Genomic DNA, 25,000 nt, shown 5'->3' with positions numbered 1-25,000 from the left:
CAATGAAATATACACTGGATATACCAAACATTAGGAACAACTTCCTAATATTGAGTTGCACCCCCCTCCCTCTCTTGCCCTCAGAACAGCCTCAATTCGTCGGGGTATTGCTCTACAAGTTGTCAAAAGCATTCCACAGGGATTCCCCCAGTTGTGTCAAGTTGGCTGGATGTCCTTTGGGTGGTGGACCATTCTTGATACACACAAGAAACTTTTGAGTGTGAAAAACCCAGCAGCATTGCAGTTCTTGACACAAACCAGTGCGCCTGGCTCCTACTACCATGCCCTGTTCAAAGGCACTTAAATATTTGGACTTGCCCATTCACCTTCTGAATGCCACACAATCCATGTCTCAATTGTCTCAAGGCTTAAAAATCCTTTAACCTGTCTCCTCTCCTTCATCTACACTGAATGAAGTGGATTTAACAAGTGACATCAATAAGGGATCATAGCTTTCACCTGGATTCACCTATGATCAGTCTATGTCATGTACTTACACAGTATTAAGCTCTTGAAACTCATGTATTTTCAAACATTCATCAGACACCTTAACAAAGAGCATCACCAGCCTGAAAACCCACTTGTAGCCAAGACACTCATTATTGTTCCATTCACATAACTAGAGGCCAGAGATACAATGCTGACTGAGGGGATCGAATAACATGGCTTCTATACTGAAGAGAAATCTAATTAACTCAACAAATGAACTGATGGTATAACACTCTATTGAGCACTTCTGAAGTGCTCAATGGCTCTACTCATCTTACGAGGAGCTATATTCATATATTCATTAGCATGTTCATTTAAACTGCCGCTACTGCAGTAGTGCAGACACTGAGCCCTGCTAACTAAACACTAATTACAACCTCTTGCATAGTCAACACTATGAAAGAGGTATTGAGACTGACATATAATGTCATCCTGCTTAAATGAGTCACCAGAAGAGGCCATTTATGTGTCTTTGTACGGGCAAAGGGCTCAAAGACACATCCATATCACAAGGAAAACAAAAGCCATCGTGGTAAATAATGCTTTGGTCATTTATTTTTTCGAACACACCTCTTTGATACAACATTGTGCACGAAAGTAACTTGAAAACATGATGATGAACCATTCACAGTTAATTAGGCCTACACCTTATTGGAATTGTGGGAGTCTAAATGCTGTATACATTGATATGCTGCATCACAATACTGCTGGTTAGGATACTGTGATATTATCTACTACATTGTTCGGGATAGAATTACAGCCCAAAACTATTTTGGGGTTTCAACAGCAAGTGTCTATTCAACAAGCCAAAGTAAACATCTGCTGTCTGTATTATGCAGTTACTAGGGTTTAGGATTTTATTTCTATACTTATTATTTGTATTTTATTTAACCGTTATTTAACCAGGAAGGGCTCATTGAGATTTGAAATCTCTTTTTCAAGAGCCTCCTGGCCAAGGTTGGCAGCACCAAGTCATTACACAATTACAGACAGACAACATGAAAAACTACAGGCAGTAAAAAAACATAGAATTCACAGGAATATCACAAAATCCTAAAACGGCTCATTAAAAACATTGACGGGTCAGGGAATCAGCCTCAAAATCCTTCATCGATGATTTAAAAACACCAATCGGGACAAGTTCTGTTGCAAAAGCAGCAGCTACTCTTCCAGGAGTCCACACAAAAACACGAAACATGACATAATACAGAACATTAATAGACAACAGCTCAAGGACAGAACTACATACATTTTAATATACTTGCAAGCACAAAACCTAAGCAAACTGCAATCATACATTATTTTGAGTCTCGTTGGTCCGTTCGTACATTGTTATTCGTATCAAGTGTGCTTATGAAATAGTTGAGAAACTTGGTGATCAAGACCTCCAAACACACAGTTTGAATCTAAAGCAAAGGTGGGCCTATTTCCGAAACAAAGTATCCTTTTTGAAAGCCCAATGTCATGTCTTTCCGTTTCTGTCTCTCCCATTTCCCTTTAAATGCAGTTTTCTTTGCTTTCCCAAATGCCCTGAGTTTTTTATTTCAGTCTGTGGATATATACAAGTGGCAATGGCAGGCCGCTCAACTGTCCTGTACAGACCTCCAATAGAACTTCAAACCAAAGTTAAATCAGATTTTAAATTGCTTTTCTTTGGCTTTTTCAGAGAATGAAATGAAATGCTATTCCTGTTTGATGAGAGCACAAGAAATGTGGAGGTATTTTCAGGGCTTTAAATCTCCTTTCCCACTTATGCCAGAATAGCTCCTCACTTCAGTTTAACACACAAATAAAAACAAGAGCAACAATTTCACTGACATGGGCCAGGTGAAAGTAATGTGCCACATAAAATAATGAGCAATGTGACTCTGTGACACATTTTTTTAAACAGGGCAACTAAACTGTGAATTAACCATTCCTGGTCTCGTTAGAGAAAATGAGTGGGAAATGGATATAAAAAATACAGACCTAGTTATATTTGACATTACTAATTTAGCCAATGACTAATACTAGTTTGCTTTGTCAATTATAGTCTCAATTGCACTTTGCGATTTCCCTTCATGAACACTTGGGAAATGTAATGAAAAAAACAAACACTGCAAATGCCATTTGTTATACATTTTGCTCTTGATGACCTGCAGCTGATATTCAGAACATGTGCGTTGGTGTGAATATTCAACATTTCATTGAGAATCTCATTATCATGCATGTGAATAATGAAAGAGCGGCATAATTAAACCAGCAGTTAAACGCTAATTCCTGATATAATTGCGATTGCAAAAAAAACACATACGTACACACACAGAAAATATTTCCAATTACACTGCGCCAATATACACAAAACAAACGAATGTGAATCAGAAACGACAATTGAGAGCAGCGATGAATTAAATGGATACGGATAATGATCACGGCGCTCTAATTAACAGTGGCTGTAGCAGGATCCGAAGGCTGTAAGTACAGTATAGCCTAGCGAGTGACAGTCCAAGCCCGAGCCATGGGCACACACAGCACGGATACAGAGAAGCAAAGCCAATATTCCCACGGAAGAGTCTTCTGTCCTTCCCATACTGAGATCTGATCACTGCAATAGAGAATCCTGCACTGCCTGGAGTCAAGGTGACACACCCTGTGTGAGTGTGTATTTGAGCTGTATACCAGAAATCCATCACACACTCACAGACAGACAGACACACACACACACACACACACACACACACACACACACACACACACACACACACACACACACACACACACACACACACACACACACACACACACACACACACACACACACACACACACACAGACACAGACACACACACACACACACAGACAGACAGAGACACAGACACACACACTGCGGTGCCCCCGCACCATCTCTGAACTGTAAAATGCTTAGCTGCTACCAGGAAAGCAGAGAGGAGTAGGCAGCAGATGCCCCTGGGCTCAGTGGGAGGCGGGCACACTGGTCCTGTGTGTAATGAGGGGTTCTGTCCTGGCACACATACACACAGCCTCCTCAGCCGCCATCCAACCATCTGTGTGAGGGACACGTACAAAGAGAGGAAAAGCCACCAAGTCGCCAGCAAAAAGACAAGGACAGAAAAAGATGAAGGAGAAAAAAAAGAGAGGTCTGGAGGCCCTGAGGAGGAATGTCTTTCTCAAAAACAGCGCAACCGTCCAAAGTTTGTCTCTCTCTGCCAAACTCCACACTACACTATAATGCAGAAATGGGCGTGTTTTTCTCCAACGCATGTCATCTGTGGCTTTCTGTCTCTTCAACAATGTGGTATTGTCACTTCAGACATTAGCCACAGATCAAGTATGCAAAACAGGCCGGTGATTACAATAACCCAGGGTGAGGAAAAAAACAGAGACACAAGCCTGAGGAGGAAAGGCTCAAATAAAACAAAACTGTTGGGTTTGGAACAGACAACATGGATGCCTCTGGGTTTTCTCCTAGTTCTGGTCCGGGTTGTAGCAGCGCTGAGGTGAGGAGGACTTGGCTGGGCTGGGTTGACATGTTGCAGCCTCTGGTACTGGAGGCTGTGTGGAGGGGAGCCCACACACATGCCTACAGATGCAGCCTGTCTCTCCCTCTCCTCTCCTCTCCATCCCGGCAGACGCTGTTCTGCCTTCTTCAGACTGACTCCTGAGGAAACCCTCCAGATGAGGATTAGCTACCAGCTCCTGTGACGGGCAGAAATCTCCAAAAGCGGGCATCAAAGAAAAGCCAGAAGAGGCAGGACCATATTCTCTCACAAAGACAAAACAAAAGTCAAAAAGCACAGGGGCTCCCCTCACCCCGCCCAGCATTAGTGTCCCTTAATTTATTATAGAAAATGTGCTTCTGCTACTGTTCCTTTGTAAAGGGGGTTTATGTGCCCCTCTCACCACGTCTTCCATCACACCAACCCTCCCCTTCCCTTCCTTAGCCTGCCTCCTTATCCCCCATCAGTCTGCCAGACAAGTTGTTTCCCACCCAGCCATGGTGCACACAGCCACCAACCCTTTTGTGAGAATAGAGTGTGTGTTTGTTTGTATGGGTATGGTGTGTGTGAGACTGTGTGTGTCTGTGCCAGTCTGGAGAGGAGGGGAGAAGAGAGGGTGTAGAACCAAAATGATCCTCTCTGTAAGTTATGGGAACACTGAGACAGACGCAAGCGCTCATAAATTATACGCTTAATTTGCATATTCCTGGCGTAAGACATTATGCAAATAACAGAGCATTTGCATAATGGATTCCTCTTGTTGCCTCATGCTCATTCCTTTTTACTTAATAATGACAGAAAAAAATGAAAGGGTGTGAAAGAGGAGAGAATAGCGTGATTCAGCCCTGTGGAGTGGTGTGCCAGCACCCCGTCTCACCATCCTATCGCAACCTCCCCAAAACGCCAGCGCCAGACGGAGTCGATGCGAGGGATCTCACTGCCCCACCAAAAGACAGAACAGGGAAAGAGTCAACACTAAGAACATCAGCAATTAAACAGCTTATGACCAGACCCATATCAAATCTAAACACAGGCAGGGAGAGAGAGGGAAATGATAGATTACAGCTAGCCTCTATCCTGAGGCACCTGGTAACCTGGCTCTGTGTGTCTGTGTGTCTGTGTGTCTGTGTGTCTGTGTGTGGTGTGTGGTGTGTGGTGTGTGTGTGTGTGTGTGTGTGTGTGTGTGTGTGTGTGTGTGTGTGTGTGTGTGTGTGTGTGTGTGTGTGTGTGTGTGTGTGTGTGTGTGTGTGTGTGTGTGTGTGTGTGTGTGTGTGTGTGATTTATCTACACATTGCTGTGTCTTAATGAGTCTGTTCTACCTTGACTATTAATGCGAACAGCAGCCTGGTTAATTAACGGCACTTGGCAGACCCCTTTCAGAGGGAGGGGGGCATATTATTTAATCATTAAAACCTGCCGTCTCTCGTTTTTAACCTCATCAGTTCCGTTCGGAACGACCAGAAAAAATAAAAGACAGAAAACGGTGTGGCCAAGATAATTACCTAATCAAATATGACAGATGTAGCTAATTCAGGCTAATTCTCAGCGAGGCTCCCCAAAACCGCTAATGACAAGAGAGAAAAGATAATTACCGCAAGGTACATAAGGAGCGCTATTAGAAAAATGACCAAAAACATGGCAATTTATTTACAACTTTGATTCGTTATCCATTTAATCCTAGAAGTTCTTTTTAAAAAATGGGAAAAAGCTAAACAGATGGTCATAGAAAAGAGTGGAAAGGCAAGACAGGGCAGGAGAGTTGGTATCTGCTGGTGTGAAAGTGTGTTAGTTTAGAGACAGAGAGAAAGGGACGGAGAGGGTGGAGAGAGAGAGGGAGGGTGAAAAGAGGAGGAGAAGGGTAGATAGAAAAAGGGGTGGGAGGTGGTTGCAGGATGACTTTGATTATTTATAACAAAATGCCATTGCAACATCCTGCGGTGGGATCAGACAGCAAAACGTCAACTGCGATCAGCTATAGTCCAATAAGCAGCCTGAGATCCTTCCCAGCGTACAGTGGGGTAGGGGCACTGCTCACTCACGTCTATAACACTACACTACACCAGAGCTGCTGGCTGCAGGGCTGGCTATCTCTCTGCTCCTCTACTAGCGTCAGCCAACGTGGAGGCTAGCTAGGGCAAGGTAGAGGCACAGGCGGTGCCAGGCAGAAGGGGGCGCGGGCGCAGGGCGCGACACACAGCTAGCCAGCCTATGGGAGATGTAAAGAGCAATTCATCAGCTTTTAGAGTCAATTAACCCGTATGTTAATTAATGTCAAGCCTATAGAACAAAAGGGGGGCTTGGGGGGGTGCGGGGCTAAGAGAGTAGAACGAGGGGAGGGTAAGAGAGGGAGAGACAGAAGAGAGGGGGCGGGCGAGTGAGAGAAACAAGCAGCGAATGCAGATGATGGCAGAGAGAAGCTGGCACAGTGCCATCCATTCAGTGGTAGCGCCAGGGCGGACTCGCGTTCGCTCTCTGGGGTAGGCGGCTAGATGTAGACAGGGAGACAGAAGGACCCCCGCCTGATTTGGCAGCTAGTGCCATGCCAGGGGAGGGACCTTTTTGGGGGAGGGTGGGTGTTTTACAAATAGTAGAAGTTTGAGTGCGGATGCGGATAGGGTTCTGGAGACAAGGCTCAATGTCAAGTCAACGCCACCGCAGAGGAGAAGAGGAGAACATCTGCTGCCCCAGATTACAGAAGAAAGGATCCTTCTGACGATGGGAAGAGAAGAGCGGTGCACCTGGAGGAATTTCAGGGGACACCTTGGGGGTTGGGATGGAGCGCTTGGCATAGCATGGTGGCAAGGAGTGGAGGGAGGACGTATCGGCTTGAAAACAAAAAACAAAAGACGATAGGTGGCCCACAGCGCAGGATGCCAGGGGGCTGGCGAAGGAGCCAGGGACCAGGGGAGATGAAGGAAATGGGCTCTGCCACAAGGGACTGGTGGGGGAAGTGGAAATTCGAGAACAACCAACACAGAGAAACTTGCAGCTTGTGGTGTTGTCCTAGAGACGACAGGGGTGTGGGACAAAAAGAAGCGTCTCTCTCTCTCTCTCTCTCTCTCTCTCTCTCTCTCTCTCTCTCTCTCTCTCTCTCTCTCTCTCTCTCTCTCTCTCTCTCTCTCTCTCTCTCTCTCTCTCTCTCTCTCTCTCTCTCTCTCTCTCTCTCTCTCTCTCTCTCTCTCTCTCTCTCTCTCTCTCTCTCTCTCTCTCTCTCTCTCTCTCTCTCTCTCCCCCTTCTCAAGCACAACCCCCTGTGCCAGGCAGCGTACGCCATGCCAACCTGCTCATCGACAGTCGCGGCGCACCCTAGGAAAACACAGGAGATAAAAAGGCACCATGTCTTTTTCATATGGAAGGTGGCGTTTACGGATTTGCGGGAAAGTCACCGCTTCTGAGGATGCCCGAGGAGCGTGGTGATTCGGTACCCACGATCTTCGAGAGTGTACCAGCGGGAACGCTGTGGCATCTGTCGTGGAAAAATGTAAGGGGGTGAGAGGTGGTACACAACGATCAAGAACAAATCAACACGATCGGGCATCCGTCGCGGGTCGCTTGGCAAAGATAAAGAAAGCCAAGTATAAACAAAGACCATCAAGTGCTTCAAATAACTAATTAGAACAACAAAAGTTTGCTCTGTTAATTAGCGCGACGGACGAAATGAAAAGAACGGGAAAGATTACAAACAAAACAAAGCGGGGGAAAACAAGACAAAACAAAAGCTCAAGCTGTTCGGTGGGGAGGGGAGGGCGTGAAGCTGGTGCCTGTTTTTGTGCCAACCCCCCCCCCTCCTCCTCTAACACACCATTTTCATCCAGCTCTCATCAATCCGGCCGGCAGCCACTGCGATGAGGAATGTCTACCATGGGCACTGCTGCCTGCCTCCATGCCGCAGACCCTGCCATTCTGCCAATCGCCTGCCTGCCACAAGAGGGGAGGGAGGAAGAAAGGACCTGAGGGACTGTGCCAACGTCTCAACAGCAGCTGTTTACAAAGACACACACACAAAAAGAAAAAAAACTGCCAACATGAGGACGCATACTAATGAACCGCCAACACAGTATAATCAGCGGACAGACAGGAATTAATTTACATTTCTCTCTGCGTTCGTTTAAATAGTTTTTGTTTTTCGCGAGAGAAAAACTTATCGCGCATCATGGTTTCCTCCAGGTGTGTGGGATTTATGCGTGACAGGAACAACTTCTTGGAAAAAGAAAAAAAGAAAAGGCAAAAACAGAAAGCATGAAAATCTACTTCAGCAGCAAGCTAAGCTATGCCAGAGAGGCAGGCAGGCGTGTGTGCGTGTGTGTGTGTGTGTGTGTGTGTGTGTGTGTGTGTGTGTGTGTGTGTGTGTGTGTGTGTGTGTGTGTGTGTGTGTGTGTGTGTGTGTGTGTGTGTGTGTGTGTGTGTGTGTGTGTGTGTGTGTGAGATTTATCTACATTCACAGCAATCACCAGGGAGATGAATGGCTCAGGCTGTAGGCTCTATACAGCATCCACCAGTATGGGAACCAGACTGAGGCGAGGGGGATGCCACACAGACAACAGACATGCTGGAACTCAGTGGAGGGGGCAGGGGCACAGGAGGCAGGAGGACAGGAGCAGCAGTCCCGGCCACAGACACACACTGGTGGGGTGGGGAGGGGAGGAGATACTCTACCCCAGCCGGCCTGCCTGCAGCTCCGCCAGGCGGGGGTAGGGGGGCAGTGGGAACACTTTCCCCCTCACCCACGCTTTTTAGTTTGCCCCCTCCTTGCCAACCAACCAAAGGAACTACAAAACTCCACCCTTCCAGTGTTTTTATTGGTGTAAAGTGGAAGGGTAAACTATGAGGAACCGATGCAGAAGGGGTACCAACCGGTTCGGGTCACGGGTCTTGGTATGTTGCCGTGGTTCCCACGAGGTCCACTGGCATCCGGCACAGAGCCAAGGATCGGCGGCGCTGCAAACAGACAGATTGGAGGGTTTCGTTAAGTTCACTAATTGCACCGGAATAACAACAATTAGCAAGGAAGAAATCAACATCAGCCATTGGCCATCACTAATGGATATCCCAAACTTTTTTTTCCCCCTTGCTGGATTTTTGTTGGACAACAGGGCACGGTTGTGGAATATGAATAATTGAGGAAGCCATCCAAAGGGAGGGATTATAAGATCTTTGTGCTTCATACATTGCCTTGGCATACACCACCAAGATGTCAGAGCCAGGCTGCCACCAGTAAGGATAGGCTGGTATGGATGGTGGCATCTTTTTGGGCATCTACGCCGCGGTCGTTTAAACCTGCAATCCAAATACACACAATTAACGGTTTAATTCGTAATTCTGTTGTGTTTTTTCCCGTAACCTTCACGGCGGAACGCGTGTGGATATTATAATCTTTTGGAGCTAATGAGGTTTGGATGATCGGCCTTTTATTTAATTCCAAGGGGGATGTTAATTGCGCCACGTCTTCATTACACAAATGGATTACCAAAAAATGAGAGCTCGCAGCAGAGCAGGAGAGAGAAAGGGGGGAAATTGAGAGAGAGGGAGAGATTGAGAAAGGGGGGATATTTTCCTTCCTTCTATAATAAGACAGCATTCAAATAATGCAACACTACTAACAAACAAGCAGAGAAAAGCTCCTGCAATGCTTGGCAATGCTAGTCTCTTCAAGTGCTATCCTGGAAAACCTGGTCTCTGCCTCCTCTCCTTTCCTCTCTGCTCTCTACAGCTCCAGTCCTCAGCTCTGGGGACTTTGCCTTCACTTCTCTGGATGTGGATCTTACAAAACAGGAGTGAGAATATACCCTGCCTGGAATTTAATTTCTCTCAATTGGATATTATTAGTGTTCTCCTATAATTAGTATTGAGCTTTGTTCCAGTGGTGTCTGTCGTTGGCGCCGGGCGAAGCGGAATGGAGAGGAGACAGACACTGTGGCGGGCACAGGCTAATGTCCTCTGTGCTTAATCATCCTTCAGCAGAATGCTTTTATGCATATTTCATTTGCATATCATTAAATCGCTAAGGCACATTGGCAACTGGCAGCGGAGAGCGAGGGAGTGGAAATGGAGGAACCCAAAGTGTAAAAAAAGGAAAGAGCGACTCATTATGCGATGGCAATCTTCAAAGCCGTGTGCCTGCTATTCCAGCATCCTGCCAATTGGTTTTAATTCAACGTTAATTAAAAAAGTGGGCGCGCTCAACCTTTCCAACTCGGATTAATTGAGTGTCTTCCAATCTGCGCAGCAAGGACTCATCATACATACAGTATATGTGTGTGTGTATGTAAATGATGTGGATATCTATGGTTATAGTCAATTATTACAGGACGACTTGAAAAATAAATGTAATCCCTGTAATTACAGCACCTTTTAACGGAATGGATTTTTCCCCCACTTTTTTTCGCAGACGATTTAGTGGAGAACAAATCGCAAATATGTATTCTGTGATCTCTGGATATCATTAATACAACAAAATCATGTTGACGAGGAAGCGGGCATTTTACTCTTAATTATATTTGACCTGCTGTAATGGTTTAACATTCTCTACTTGGGAAGGTGGCAGCTGCTGCTGGCAGCGGGCGGGCAGCGCCAGCGAGTCGGGTTGTGGGACCTGGGACCAGGGGAGCTGAAACCTGGTGACTCGGGGCACAGAGATAAGCAGGGAAATCGCTGGGGGCATTCTGTCGCAACCCTTCACCTTGTCCTTGGGAAAAGACTAAACCAACCCAACTGCCCAAACATGCACCCCCCCGTCTGAAAAATAAATGTTGTGTAATTTATGCGCTAACTAGTATGCTTGCCTGGACTCTGATTGCCTGTATTAAATCATTACAGGCGATTAATCCATTGTTTCTGATTCCAGAATGTCCCCTCCTCCCCCCCCTCTGTCTGGTGCACTGTCCTTTTGTGATTGGACACAAGGGGTGAATTGTTGGCTCCCAAGATACACACACAATTAATTAAGGCGTACAGATTGTGGACCGTTTCTGTCTCCCCCCCACCGTCTGTTTCAGTTCAACATAAAACCAATCGTGGGACTTTGCTAAAGATGTTTATTTGTATTATTTTTTATTTCACACACTCTCCTGTTAATTTTCAGCATGATAATATTTTGTTTTTTTACTAATAATAAAATATATATATATATCGTTTAAAAAAAAATGTTATATCATAAATCCAGTTAAAGTTAAAGAATGTTGAGGCCTTTAAACCCAAATCAAGGAGGATCTGATCGTCGCTGCGTCGTTTAATTCAAAAGAAACGGCGTAACTCCAGGTAAAATAAGCCCCGTGCAGAGAGAGCAGCGCCCGCCTGGCTCGGCTAATTGTGGATGCCCATATTTCCAGACTTCCTGGCTAGGTCCGTCCTCTTGCGAGGCAAATCCCCTCAGGCCATATGCAGGAATATTCAAATGAAGCGAGCTTCACGCGCAGCACAATTAGCCATGTTTAGTAATTTGAGTAATGAGAGCCGGAGGGGTAGTGTGGGCGGAGGGGCGGTACGTCGGGGAGCAGGCTGGCAGGAGAAGCCCGGCGCAGCATAGCGGGTATCAGCCTGGCGCTCTGCAGCCGCAGCACATGCAGATGTCGCTGTAGTTCTTCCAAAAGCTTTCCACCAGCCAGCCAAGAGGGAGGGGAGGTAACGAGGTTCTCGTTTGGCATCACACACACCTCCGCCGTGTGTTTTAAGGAGTCATGAGTGTGTGTGAGGGAGGAGTGTGTGGGAACGAGGCTGGCAGCTGGGGGCGGAGGAGTTAAGATGGGTGAGGGTGGGGCTGATGGGTAAGAGGTAGGGGATCCCTGTATGGAGGAGTGTGTGGGAACGAGGCTGGCAGCTGGGGGCGGAGGAGTTAAGATGGGTGAGGGTGGGGCTGATAGGTACGAGGTAGGGGATCCCTGTATGGAGGAATGTGGACATAAATAATAGTGGTGAAACGTGGGCAAGGTAAAAACCGAATCGACAGGATGACAGTGTGCTACTGAGCATGTCACATGGTGTAGGCATTATGCAGAGTGCTCATATTAATATGCATAAGGGGCCTCTTTATTATGCAGCAGGGCGCGGTGCGGCAAGGGGGTAATATTGGTAGGCTGTGTAGAGCAGCCATTCTCTGGTTACAGTCTGGGAATGTTATCTTACTCTGAACAAACATAGCCCTCACTTCCAAATGTGTAATTATCACGCATATCCATGGCGTTCCATCTGAAAAGAAAACTCAAGTGGTGGTGATTTCTACCGCAGTGTCCGATTGACTGGCATGTTATGACCTGCCCCCGCCCACCCATACCCTCCTCCTACAACCCCCCCACCCCTTACTAGTCCTTCCATTTCATCATTTGGGAGGCACACTGGAAACCCAGTGCATCTCAGTGCTAGAGGCGTCATTACAGACCCTGGTTTAATCCCGGGCTGTATCACAACTGGCCGTGATCGAGAGTCCCATAGGACGGCGCACAATTGGCCCAGTGTCGTCCGGGTTAGGGGAGGGTTTGGTCGGGGTAGGTCATCATTGTAAAATAAGAATTTGTTCTTAACTGACTTGCCTAGTTAAGTTTTTTTTTTAAGTGAGGTGGTAGGGTCCAGATTTCATGAGACTGGTTTCCCTGGCAAACAACATCAAACAAAACAAACTAAGCAGCCTCATGGGACCCCATGAAATATGGAGCAATAACCCATGAGAAAGACTGACAGTCAGACAGAAAAGCCTTCTCACACAGGGGGACGGCACATACAGCATGGCACAACAAGCTAGTATGGTCACCATGGTGGGTGCAGAATGATGGGGTAGTGCCAGTGGCTGGCAGGCAGGCAGGGTTTAGGGAGCTTTTAGTCATTCTACTCTCCAACACCACTTGACCTTGAGAGAGGAGGTCATCTTGCTGTAAAAGTACCTCCAGAGCAGAGCAGCCAGTACCCCTATCCCAGAGCCCCTTGGTCATTAGTCACCTGCTGCAGCACAGAAAGGCCAGGCATGGCACAGTGCATGGGGACGGGGACAGAGACACTAAAGCCTGGTGTCAGTGGTACGTACAATGGGGCAAAAGTATTTAGTCGGCCACCAATTTTCATCATAGGTACACTTCAACTATGACTGACAAAATGAGAAAAAAAAATCCAGAAAATCACATTGTAGGATTTTTAATTAATTTAGTTGCAAATTATGGTGGAAAATAAGTATTTGATCAATAACAAACGTTTATCTCAATACTTTTTTATATACCCTTTGTTGGCAATGACAGAGGTCAAATGTTTTCTGTAAGTCTTCACAAGGTTTTCACACACTGTTGCCGGTATTTTGGCCCATTCCTCCATGCAGATCTCCTCTAGAGCAGTGATGTTTTGGGGCTGTTGCTGGGCAAACACGGACTTTCAACTCTCCGTCCAAAGATTTTCTATGGGGTTGAGATCTGGAGACTGGCTAGGCCACTCCAGGATCTTGAAATGCTTATTACGAAGCCACTCCTCCGTTGCCCGGGCGGTGTGTTTGGGATCATTGTCATGCTGAAAGACCCAGCCACGTTTCATCTTCAATGCCCTTGCTGATGGAAGGAAGTTTTCACATCTCACGATACATGGCCCCATTCATTCTTTCCTTTACACGGATCAGTCGTCCTGGTCCCTTTGCAGAAAAACAAAGTATGATGTTTCCACCCCCATGCTTCACAGTAGGTATGGTATTCTTTGGATGCAACTCAGCATTCTTTGTCCTCCAAACATGACGAGATGAGTTTTTACCAAAAAGTTATATTTTGGTTTCATCTGACCATATGACATTCTCCCAATCTTCTTCTGGATCATCCAAATGCTCTCTAGCAAACTTCAGATGGGCCTGGACATGTACTGGCTTAAGCAGGGGGACATGTCTGGCACTGCAGGAATTGAGTCCCTGGCGGCGTAGTGTGTTACTGATGGTAGGCTTTGTTACTTTGGTCCCAGCTCTCTGCAGGTCATTCACTAGGTCCCCCCGTGTGGTTCTGGGATTTTTGCTCACCGTTCTTGTGATCATTTTGACCCCACGGGGTGAGATCCTGCGTGGAGCCCCAGATCGAGGGAGATTATCAGTGGTTGATTTCTTCAAACCAAGCTGCTTACCTATTGCAGATTCAGTCTTCCCAGCCTGGTGCAGGTCTACAATTTTGTTTCTGGTGTCCTTTGACAGCTCTTTGGTCTTGGCCATAGTGGAGATATGGAGTGTGACTGTTTGAGGTTGTGGACAGGTGTCTTTTATACTAATAACAAGTTCAAACAGGTGCCATTAATACAGGTAACGAGTGGAGGACAGAGCAGCCTCTTAAAGAAGAAGTTACAGGTCTGTGAGAGCCAGAAATCTTTCTTGTTTGTAGTTGACCAAATACTTATTATCTTTGGAGGGAGTTGAAAGTCCACGTTGCCCAGCAACAGCCCCAAAACATCACTGCTCTATAGGAGATCTGCATGGAGGAATGAGCCAAAATACCAGCAACAGTGTGTGTGAACCTTGTGAAGACTTACAGAAAACATTTGACCTCTGTCATTGCCAACAAAGGGGTATATAACAAAGTATTGAGATAAACTTTTGTTATTGACCAAATATTTATTTTCCACCATAATTTGCAAATAAATTCATTAAAAATCCTACAATATGATTTTCCGGATTTTTGTTTTCATTTTGTCTGTCATAGTTGAAGTGTACCTATGATGAAAATTACAGGCCTCTCTCATCTTTTTACATGGGAGAACTTGCACAATTGGTGGCTGACTAAATACTTTTTTGCCCCACTGTATATACTGTACCAAACTCTAGATGAAAAGTCAAGAAGATTCTATCATTGGTAAATAACTTAGTTAACAGATGGCCTGTGTTCAACTGGGATGTGGCCAAAGTGACCAGAGAGACATACTGCTGCCTGGTCACTTCAAATACAACTATTTTTCTCCTCCTCTACCAGATTTAATAAAGCCTAATAAATTATTTATTAATTAATTAAATAACTATTATATATGAGACATGGGTAGGCAGGCATAGTCCCTAAATAGCCTAGCTATCATGTGCTTAAATCCATCCAGTGCACTATTGTTCCATTGTGAATAGGGTTGACACACTGACACCTAAAGCACATTTCAGGTGACTTGCACCGTGTAGCCCAGTCACCAGCAACAGAGGTTTACAGCCTCAAGGCCTCTACAGTAAACGTACAGCTGCATGTATCTGTGCTACCATTAAAGAAGTGACAATGTGACTATATCCTCCCAGTGACTGATGACCAGTCGCAACCAGACAGGCCTTCTCAGGTATCAGGCTCTGTCCCTGGCTCAACACTGTTAATTCAGGACTCTCACTCTTTTTCAGACTGACCTTGTTCAACACTGTTAATAATGGCTGTAGAGGTTGTTGGGATCAGTGGGCCTTAGCAGGGTAAAATGTTACGTGGTCCGTCTGCCTTACATCCAGGGGAGCCCCCCCACAACAACCCACAGCCTCTAGCCTCCTAGACCTGAATTTCCCAGAATACGTTGTGGGAATCATTGGGACAGAGTCACTCTGTCGCCATCTGTAATTCACTGCCATCTGTAATTCACAGGGGCTGAAAGAGAAATCGGTGGATATTAAAATAAGCAAATTAGCATGAGCATTAGGCAGCAGGTAAGCATGCTTGATGTTATTGAGTGAGAGTGTCTGCACCTCAAATAGACTGATACACTCAGATGCTCTCCAGCACAACCCAAAGAGCCCTCAACAACCCTCCTCCACCATGCCTGTAGTGTTAATACACACAGCTAAACGGAACTCCTGGTTTACTAACCACTCTCCTCTTCTCCCTCATTTTCTCTCTGACTAATGAGTGTTCATTAGGCCAAACAGGGGCACTGGAACCTCACCTAAACATTTCCTCAGCAGCACCGCTTCACCTTGTGGCCTCTCACACTACGCCGCGTGGCTACGGGGAACGCTGCCTACTGTTAAATCTGCACCCCTGTGTGTGTGCTGCAGCTCAGGCCCAGCTGAGAGCTAACACTATCTCTTGAACCGCTGCCCAGTCCAGGCCTGCACATTAATTGGTTCCTGGTAATTCCATCAGATTAGTATTAATACGGTGTCACTGTGACCCGCACTGTCTCACTGGCTTAATATAAACTAGCGTGAAGGTCAACTGTCAATCATCCGGCACAATATGATAATAAGCCTTTAAAGTTGGGTAGAGGATGTTATAAGCAGAACGACCAAATGACTGTCATAACCGTGGAGCTGCACAGGGCTGCATTTATAGATGAGGCTGGGGAGGGTCTGATTCAGACTCCATTCCTCTGCTAGAACAGTATGAGAAATTATCCTGAAATGCATGTTGCATCCTCAACATCAACAGAGAGCAATAGATATACCTGAACTGGGCCCTCATACAGTAGACTATCTATACCTTAGAAACATCTCAACTCCCCATCTGGTCTTAATGAGTGACTGGGAGGGAGGCCTAGTGAAAATGATCTTGGACTAGCAGGAGGTGGTGTACAGTAGTAGTCAGCTGACCATGGACGTGCTACAGCAGCAGAGCAGTGCTTACAGCAGAGTGGTTGTCAGAGAGAGATATAAATATAGACACTGTGACATCACTGCGTGACTATACTGGCTGGCCCCATGTGAAGCTGCTGCCTGCCCTCTTCACTGGGAACAGATTCCCTGAGAGGAGGTGTACAGTACACACAGGCTGACTGAAGGGGAGGAAGAAAGGAGAGCCTGGTAGATGTACTACCTGAATGTCCATCCTCTGTCTGTGTGCCCAGTGAGAAGGTGACAGAGAGATAGTGTGTGTGTGTGTGTGTGTGTGTGTGTGTGTGTGTGTGTGTGTGTGTGTGTGTGTGTGTGTGTGTGTGTGTGTGTGTGTGTGTGTGTGTGTGTGTGTGTGTGTGTGTGTGTGTGTGTGTGTGTGTGTGTGTGTGTGTGTGTGTGTGTGTGTGTGTGTGTGTGTGTGTGTGTGTGTGTGTGTGTGTGTGTGTGTGTGTGTGTGTGTGTGTGTGTGAGAGCTAAGAAGACAGCAGCTGTGAGGATATGAGAGGCCTGACATGGTCTCTGATCAGGCCTAAGAGAGAGCCAGGGAGAGAGAGAGAGAGAGAGAAACTGAGTGTCTGTGCTGAATCCCATAGGGCCTGAACCGGGCAGGTGGCAGGGGAGCCATTACACACGTGTCTCTGACAGCTCACTCTCTCATTACAGCAGCAGGCTGCCTGTAGTCCCCATGCTGCTGCTGCTACCGTACTGTACCATCTCATCTACCACTACTACTGTCTCCCTCCTATACATACTCATCATCACAGCTTCAGCCACCACTACTAATCCCACTGTCTACTACGGACTCCCCAACTCACCTCCACCACAGCTTTTACAACCACCACAACCCCCTGCCATGGATTCTACCATGGATTATTTCTATGGTGTCTATGATCTCTCTCTGGTATAAAGCTGCGAAATAGAATCTACCTCACCCCCCTGACTTTGTGTGCCCTGGCTCATAGGCACACCTAGGCTACATCCTCCCATCATGGCTGTTTCAGTCAATGGAAATGCTAATTCTACTTGGCCATATTCTCTCTGTCATTGACACCCAACAGCTGCCAGAGGCCCAGTGCAGCGCTGCATGCTGGCCAGCCAGAGTCCATCCCAGAGGTGAGCCTAACCCTGGCCTAATGGATCTACTGCAGCCCTGATCTAATAAGACCTAATAATAATGGAGTCCTGCCGAAATACTCAGCCGCTCAAACCGACACGGGGAAGCACTCCAAGTTACGTGTTGCACAGAATTTACAGTTCCTGTCAGGAGAACCCTGTCGGCAGAGAACTCCCCATGAGATGAGAAAAAGGCAAGAGGGCCGCTCATAAGAATAGACTTAGGCTGGGAGACGCATAGCAATATGACCTCTGCTGGCTCAGAAAAAAATGTGCTGCCTCCACAGTTTACTGCTAAAGGGCAATGACAGACTTAATTGGATCGAAAGAGACATTTCTTCCGTTTTTTGGCAAATCCCGCAGCTGAGGTTAGAGAAACTGCTCAAAAGAGGTAGCCAACTTAAACAAAGGCTCTCTGAGGCACACAGACCTGCATCTGTAGCTGTTTAAACACTATACGCATGAGGCCCTGGTTGAACACTGCTCGAATCATTCATACAAGGCCACAGCGCAAATAAAACTAACATGTACTACTCCGAGCTGTCCTCCGTCCAACCCAAACCTTTTTAAACTCGCCATTGTAATGGAAAAAAAATTGCACGCGTATAAAATTGCTCAATATAAAGACAAACACCAAAGATAAAAACCACACACAATCCCTACAGCTGTGGAAGTCTACAGGCCAGCCGTGTTGAACTTGTGAATCCGACCTAGAATAACACTTTCACGGCGCAGTGAAATATATGGCCATCTTTACTGGGAAACACTGCTTTTTACGGCAGTGTAGCCTACCTGACACCTGAGTGGGTGCGAGTGCATGTGTGTGCGTGCAAGTAATGTCCTTCCTACTGCAGGGAATCATGTTCATATGCACTCATAAAGAGAGTAGCATAGCTGGGTGAAGCTGCAGTAACTTAGCTACTAACTCTCCCCTTGCTGGGGGAGTTGGACTGTAACTCCAGCAGTTGTTCCTCTCTCATGTCCAGTCTTTTAAATGACTGGCACAAAAGACGCCATAGAGGACCTTGAAGACCTCTTTCCTCATTCCTCGTCCCAAAGGCCAAAAGCATGAACCCTTTTTTCAGTGCCAATCTGGAGCATTACGCCGATCACAGCGAGAACACAGAGGAAATGTGTCTTTTACAACTAACACCACTATTATTCCATTTGGATTTCTCCATACTTTATGGATTTGCTTTCTTTGCGTCCCGGCTCAGAGGAAACGGTTCATTAAAAAGGAATGTCTATTTTTCCTATTCTTTTTTTAATGTGGTGGACAGGGATAGTAGCCAATCCCTCTGTTCAGCAAGTGAAAGGCCAGACATCCTCCTGGTTGACTGCTGCTGCTCTCTGGTCATGCTGGCTTCATTAGAGCCAGATTCCTGCCATCACAAAGAGACCATGCATATCAGAGACCAGCAGACCAGGAGGATCGGGGAGGCAGGGGAGAGACAGGATAGAAAGATGGGGGAGTAAGTAGAGAAAGAGGGATGAAGGGTGGAGGTTTACGAGAGAGTAATAGTGGGTACCAAAGTGGGTGATGGAGAATGAGAGGTAACTAATTGAACTTGAGGGGATGGAGAGATGAATGAGAGAAATAAACAGGAATGAAGTCTGTGGAAAGATAGAGTTAAGAAGAGAGATAACAAATGGTTAATGACCAGATCCACAGGCTTTCCCAAGCATTGATCCACGTCCTAACGCCCGTCCCCTCACAAGCACAGACACACACACACACACACACACACACACACACACACACACACACACACACACACACACACACACACACACACACACACACACACACACACACACACACACACACACACACACACACACACACACACACACACACACACACACTGAATCATGTTCCTCCACCCCAATGTGATGATGAGTATGGTCTATAAATCAATACGTAGTGAGGAAAGACAAAGGCCACTGACAACTTGTTGAGAGCCCCACCACATCCACTCTGGGTGGGGCCTAGTTGATTTGTTAATGGTACATAATAAAGCCCATTTTCACCAGGCATGTTAAATCATACACCAGCGGCCCCTTTGTGAGCATTGAAGCAAAACAAAGACCTTTAATACAGAAGTCCACTGCTTATTCTTTATGCCCTCCTTCCAAAGCTCGCCACTGAATTGGATTTTCTCAGCACTGTTTTCTAATTTGAAACATCCATCATTTATTATTAAAGAAAGAGAAGAAAGAGAAGGCTTGCCTTCGGCAGCTCTAACAACCCCAACACCTCCTCCCCCCATGCAACACTTTTCAGCAGCCTTAGCCCTTCACTGCAGTTAACTTTACTTTCTCCATCTCTGCAGAGCTGGTCAATGTAATGACACGTAAATATGGTGTGGCTGTTTGACTGGTGAGCAGCGAGTGCTGAAACGGTGATTCAGGCAGTGTGTGTGTGTGTGTTGTGATGGATATGCCACGGCTGCCAGACAGTAGGTGAGTGGTAGCTGTGAATGGCTCATACAGAAACAGAAGGTGGTGGTGCGTTTCTCCAAAACCCCAGGAAATCCTTGGCGTTAATAAAAGCCCCTCTGTGTCCTTCAGTAATCCTGTTCTGTATTATCACCACGCTGCAGCTAAATGTTGTACAATTAGCCCACCCTTTTTCATGCAAATCAGCCCCACAATCAGTCGGGTACGCCAGCTCTCGCTCTCCCTCCTCTCTCCCTCGCTCATCTCTCCCTGCTCCCTCGCTCTCTCCCTGCTCCTTCCTCTCTCCCTGCTCCCTCGCTCTCTCCCTGCTCCCTCGCTCTCTCCCTGCTCCCTTGCTCTCTCCCTCCTCTCTCCCTGCTCTCTCCCTCCTCTCTCCCTGCTCAATCGCCCTCTCCCTGCTCCCTTCGCTCTCTCCCTGCTCCCTCGCTCTCTCCCTGCTCCCCCGCTCTATCCCTCCTCTATCCCTGATCCCTCGCTCTCTCCCTCGCTCTCTCCCTCGCTCTCTCCCTGTTCCCTACTCACTCCCTGCTCTCGCTCTCTCCCTGCTCCCTCGCTCTCTTCCTCCTCTCTCCCTGCTCCCTCGCTCTCTCCCTGCTCTCTTGCTCTATTTGGCATTTGCAGCGGTCGCCACATTTCCATTATGTATAATATCAGTTTGGAATATGCACGGCTCAACGCCGGGCCGCGTGTTGATTAGTGCAACATTACATATGTTAAGTCCAAAAGGGAGTCATTTGCCTCACTCATGCTCCAGTGCACCTCTATGGTCAGCCCGAAAATACAACTGGGCTCATGTTAATAAGCATAACCTGCTCCCAACAAACATGGGAGAGGGGGGGTGAAGAAGGGGGGGCGTTGGGGTGCTTTGGTGCTTTCAATGGTTCATGTGAGCATTGGGCGACATGCTGTGTGGCCTGCACACAACAAACAGTGCTCAACATTAGTGTTTTACAAGTGCAGCCAGTTCTCTATTGTATATCCTCTATTGTATATGTTCCTGTGTGGGGTCTTAGCTGCACAATGGAGGGCCCCCCATCCAACCCCCCATTTCTAAGAGCCACCATTTAGGAGCTATGCAGCAGCCCTGCTAGTAGTGACAGGTGGCTACTCCCTCCTGGCGCTGAGGCTATGGATCTAACGCACGCGCAGGCACGCGCAGGCACACGCACGCGCACGCACACACACACACACACACACACACACACACACACACACACACACACACACACACACACACACACACACACACACACACACACGTCAGTTCAGCGCCCTGCTTTCCATAAGCTTCAATGTTGTAAACATGCGTATACATGTCCCCATAAACGATGATGCATGTACTGTTGTAAAGGCACCATGCTTTGTTGCAACTTGGTCATTGGGATTATAAATAGACACCATTTGGTCATTGGAGGAGTCCCATCACAGAACTGCATGGGCGTGTGCTGGCATGATGGGTGGATGTGGCTTGATTATCATTCAAATCATTTACAAGACAAATAGGGACTAGCTTTTCAAATTATGGTAACTTTATTGCTCATTTGGGTTTGGAGAAAAAATGTAGTGTGAACAACCGGCCGTTAGCTTGCCTTGGCGATTTACTACAGAGCTGTACAGGATGATTGGTCAGCACCGTGAGCAGGTGGGCTGAGGATCTGGGAGGTGGAGGAAGTGGGCAGGGAGGGAATTGGGGGAGTCTCTAGCTAGCACCAGGGACGCTGTGCCCTTGTGTGCAAGGCCAGAAAAGGCCATTTAGTCTCATGGTGGTGCTGCTTCATTAACATGCTGCCCTTCTAAAAAAACTCTCCAAATTCATCTCTTCAAGTCCTTAACAAAGTACAGAGGCGGATGGGGAGCCAGCCGGCAGAATAACAGGGAAATAACCAAGTGATCTTTTTTTTCTGAGGGTCAAGTAAATTAAAGCTGACAGAAATAACATCGGGGGAGAATTTAAAAGAAGATGGGGGGGGGGAAACGAGGGATGGATGAGAGAGACAGAGAGGGAGGGAGAAGTGCTGCAAGATGGGTCTCTGTGCCTTTAAGCGGAAGTCTCAATCTCATGTAGTTTTGTTCCTTAAAAGGAAATCAGAAGGCTTAGCTGAGGCATTGCCTTGAAAGTCATGAATAAACATCAGATTGCTTTTCTGCGCATACATCACAAGAAGACACTACCTAATGGAGGACTCCTCCTCACCCTCCGACACATGAAAAGGCAGTGAAATTACCCACCAAACCATGCCGCGTGGCTCTAAAATGGACCGCTGAGGGAGGGAGGGAGGGAGGGAGGGAGGGAGGGAGGGAGGGAGGGGGCAGAAGAGTGGAGAGGAAACCTTTAATAAAATGGCTCCCCATGATAACCATCTTTCTAAGCTTCGGAGCGCTCTATGTTCGTGACAGAAAATAAATCAAATAATATATGCTTGCTACAAAAATCATTTACAATGAGAAGAATTCAGAACTGCTTTGCATCTCGGGCCAAAGCCATTTCTCCATTCCTCCACTCTCCTTTGTCATCAATGTTTCGTCCTCATCATTTCTGCATGTGTTGATTCTGCCGCCACATTAAGGAGCAGTTGCCATTTCAGAGCGGCCATTTAACAAAGCAAAAGAGTATTATTCTGGGTCTCTAAAGGAAATGAAATTGCATTTATCAGCGTGTCTCTACTCTGAGAGGGAGTGAACGTGTTATGAGGAGCGGTTGACTGGCTGCAGTAAAATGTCATCTCTCTCCACACTGGGCCCACTGATAAGAGCAGCTGCCTGGTTCACACTGTGTAGCCACACAAAATGGACACGCTGCAGAGGAGAGATCTGCCTGGGAGAGAGGGACAGACAGAGAGAAAGAGAAGGAGAGAGGAGGAGAGGGAGATAGACAAAGAGAGAGGGGAGAGAGGAGGAGAGGGAGAAAGACAGAGAGAGGGGGGGGGAGGAGAGGGAGAAAGACAGAGAGAGAGGAGGAGAGAGGAGGAGAGGGAGAAAGACAGAGAGAGAGGGGGGAGGAGAGGGAGAAAGACAGAGAAGAGGGGGAGAGAGGAGGAGAGGGAGAAAGACAGAGAGAGGGGGGAGAGGAGGAGAGGGAGAAAGACAGAGAGAGGGGGAGAGGAGGAGAGGGAGAAAGACAGAGAGAGAGAGAGGAGGAGAGGGAGAAAGACAGAGAGAGGGGGGAGAGGGAGATAGACAGAGAGAGAAAGGGGAGAGGAGGAGAGGGAGAAAGACAGAGAGAGAGAGGGGGAGAGAGGAGGAGAGGGAGAGAGACAGAGAGAGGAGAGGGCAGGTGAGAGAAGAGGGGGGATAATGGAGGAGACAGATAAATACAGTGACAGAGACAGACACAGCGGTAGTACAATGAAAAAGTGATAATGAGAGAGAGAACAAGAAAGATAGATGGACTGACACCAGACATGAAGAGAAGGAATATAGACTCTACACAGCTCAGCTATGACCTATAGGCCCCATGAGTGTCATTGGCAGTCTACACATGATATCAGGCTCTCTAGAAACTCTATACAAGCAGATTCACTGAAGTTCACATCAGCAGTAGATAAGCCAACATTAGTATTTTGTAAAAGGATAGGCCTCACAATCATTCAGCTCTAATAACATCTTAACACAATTAAATTATCATGATAGAAACAAATACCTATTCAGATGAATAAAGATTCAAACCATATGTTGAAATACGGTTGAAGTCAGAAATGTACATACACTTAACTTGTTTTTCAACCAATCCACAAATTTCTTGTTAACAAACTATAGTTTTGGCAAGTCGGTTCGGAAATCTACTTTGTGCATGAAAAAAGCAATTTTTCCAACAACTGCTTAAAAACAGATTATTACACTTATAATTCACTCTATCACAATTCCAGTGGGTCAGAAGTTTACGGACACTAAGTTGACTGTACCTTTAAACAACTTGGAAAATTCCAGAAAATTATGTCATGGCTTTAGAATCTTCTGATAGGCTAATTGACATCATTTGAGTAAATTGGAGGTGTACCTGTGGATGTATTTCAAGTCCTACCTTCAAACTCAGTGCCTCTTTGATTGACATCATGGGAAAATCAAAAGAAAAATCAGCCAAGACCTCAGAAAAAAAATTGTAGACCTCCACAAGTCTTGTTCATCCTTGGGAGCAATTTCTAAAACGACTGAAGGTACCATGTTCATCTGTACAAACAATAATACGCAAGTATAAACACCATGGGACCACGCAGCCGTCGTACCGCTCAGGAAGGAGACGTGTTCTGTCTCCTACAGATAAACGTACTTTGGTGCAAAATGTGGAAATCAATCCTAGAACAACAGCAAAGGACCTTGTGAAGATTCTTGAGGAAACACATACAAAAGTACAATGGGGCAAAAAAGTATTTAGTCAGCCACCAATTGTGCAAGTTCTCCCACTTAAAAAGAAGATGAGAGAGGCCTGTAATTGTCATCTTAGGTACACTTCAACTATGACAGACAAAACGAGAAAACAAAATCCAGAAAATCACATTATAGGATTTTTTATGAATATATTTGCAAATGATGGTGGAAAATAAGTATTTGGTCAATAAAAACAGTTTATCTCAATACTTTGTTATATACCCGTGGTTGGCAATGACAGAGGTCAAACGTTTTCTGTAAATCTTCACGAGGTTCACACACACTGTTGCTGGTATTTTGGCCCATCCCTCCATGCAGATCTCCTATAGAGCAATGATGTTTTGGGGCTGTTGCTGGGCAACACGGACATTCAACTCCCTCCAAAGATTTTCTATGGGGTTGACATCTGGAGACTGGCTAGGCCACTCCAGGACCTTGAAATGCTTCTTACAAAGCCACTCCTTCGTTGCCCGGGCAGCGTGATTGGGATCATTGTCATGCTGAAAGACCCAGCCACGTTTCATCTTCAATGCCCTTGCTGATGGAAGGGTTTTTTTATTCAAAATCT

General features: G+C 46.5%; 1 protein-coding gene across 4 annotated transcripts in view; it reads right to left on the bottom strand.

The window, feature by feature from the left end:
* The window catches only part of LOC124033761, a 169,995-nt gene that overhangs the window by 116,203 nt on the left and 28,792 nt on the right, over positions 1-25,000 (bottom strand). For 2 of the 4 annotated variants that reach the window (XM_046346004.1, XM_046346005.1), the window contains one exon: positions 8,841-8,924. The gene's annotated coding sequence lies outside the window, so the exon portion shown is untranslated. Of the gene's footprint in view, positions 1-8,840; positions 8,925-9,153; positions 9,178-15,303; positions 15,704-25,000 lie in introns of those variants that run through there. The other 2 variants (XM_046346006.1, XM_046346007.1) reach the window with 2 other exon arrangements.

The sequence above is a fragment of the Oncorhynchus gorbuscha genome, linkage group LG04 (assembly GCF_021184085.1).
Source record: "Oncorhynchus gorbuscha isolate QuinsamMale2020 ecotype Even-year linkage group LG04, OgorEven_v1.0, whole genome shotgun sequence".
NCBI classification, from domain to species: domain Eukaryota; kingdom Metazoa; phylum Chordata; class Actinopteri; order Salmoniformes; family Salmonidae; genus Oncorhynchus; species Oncorhynchus gorbuscha.
This window is presented reverse-complemented; position numbering and strand designations above follow the sequence as displayed.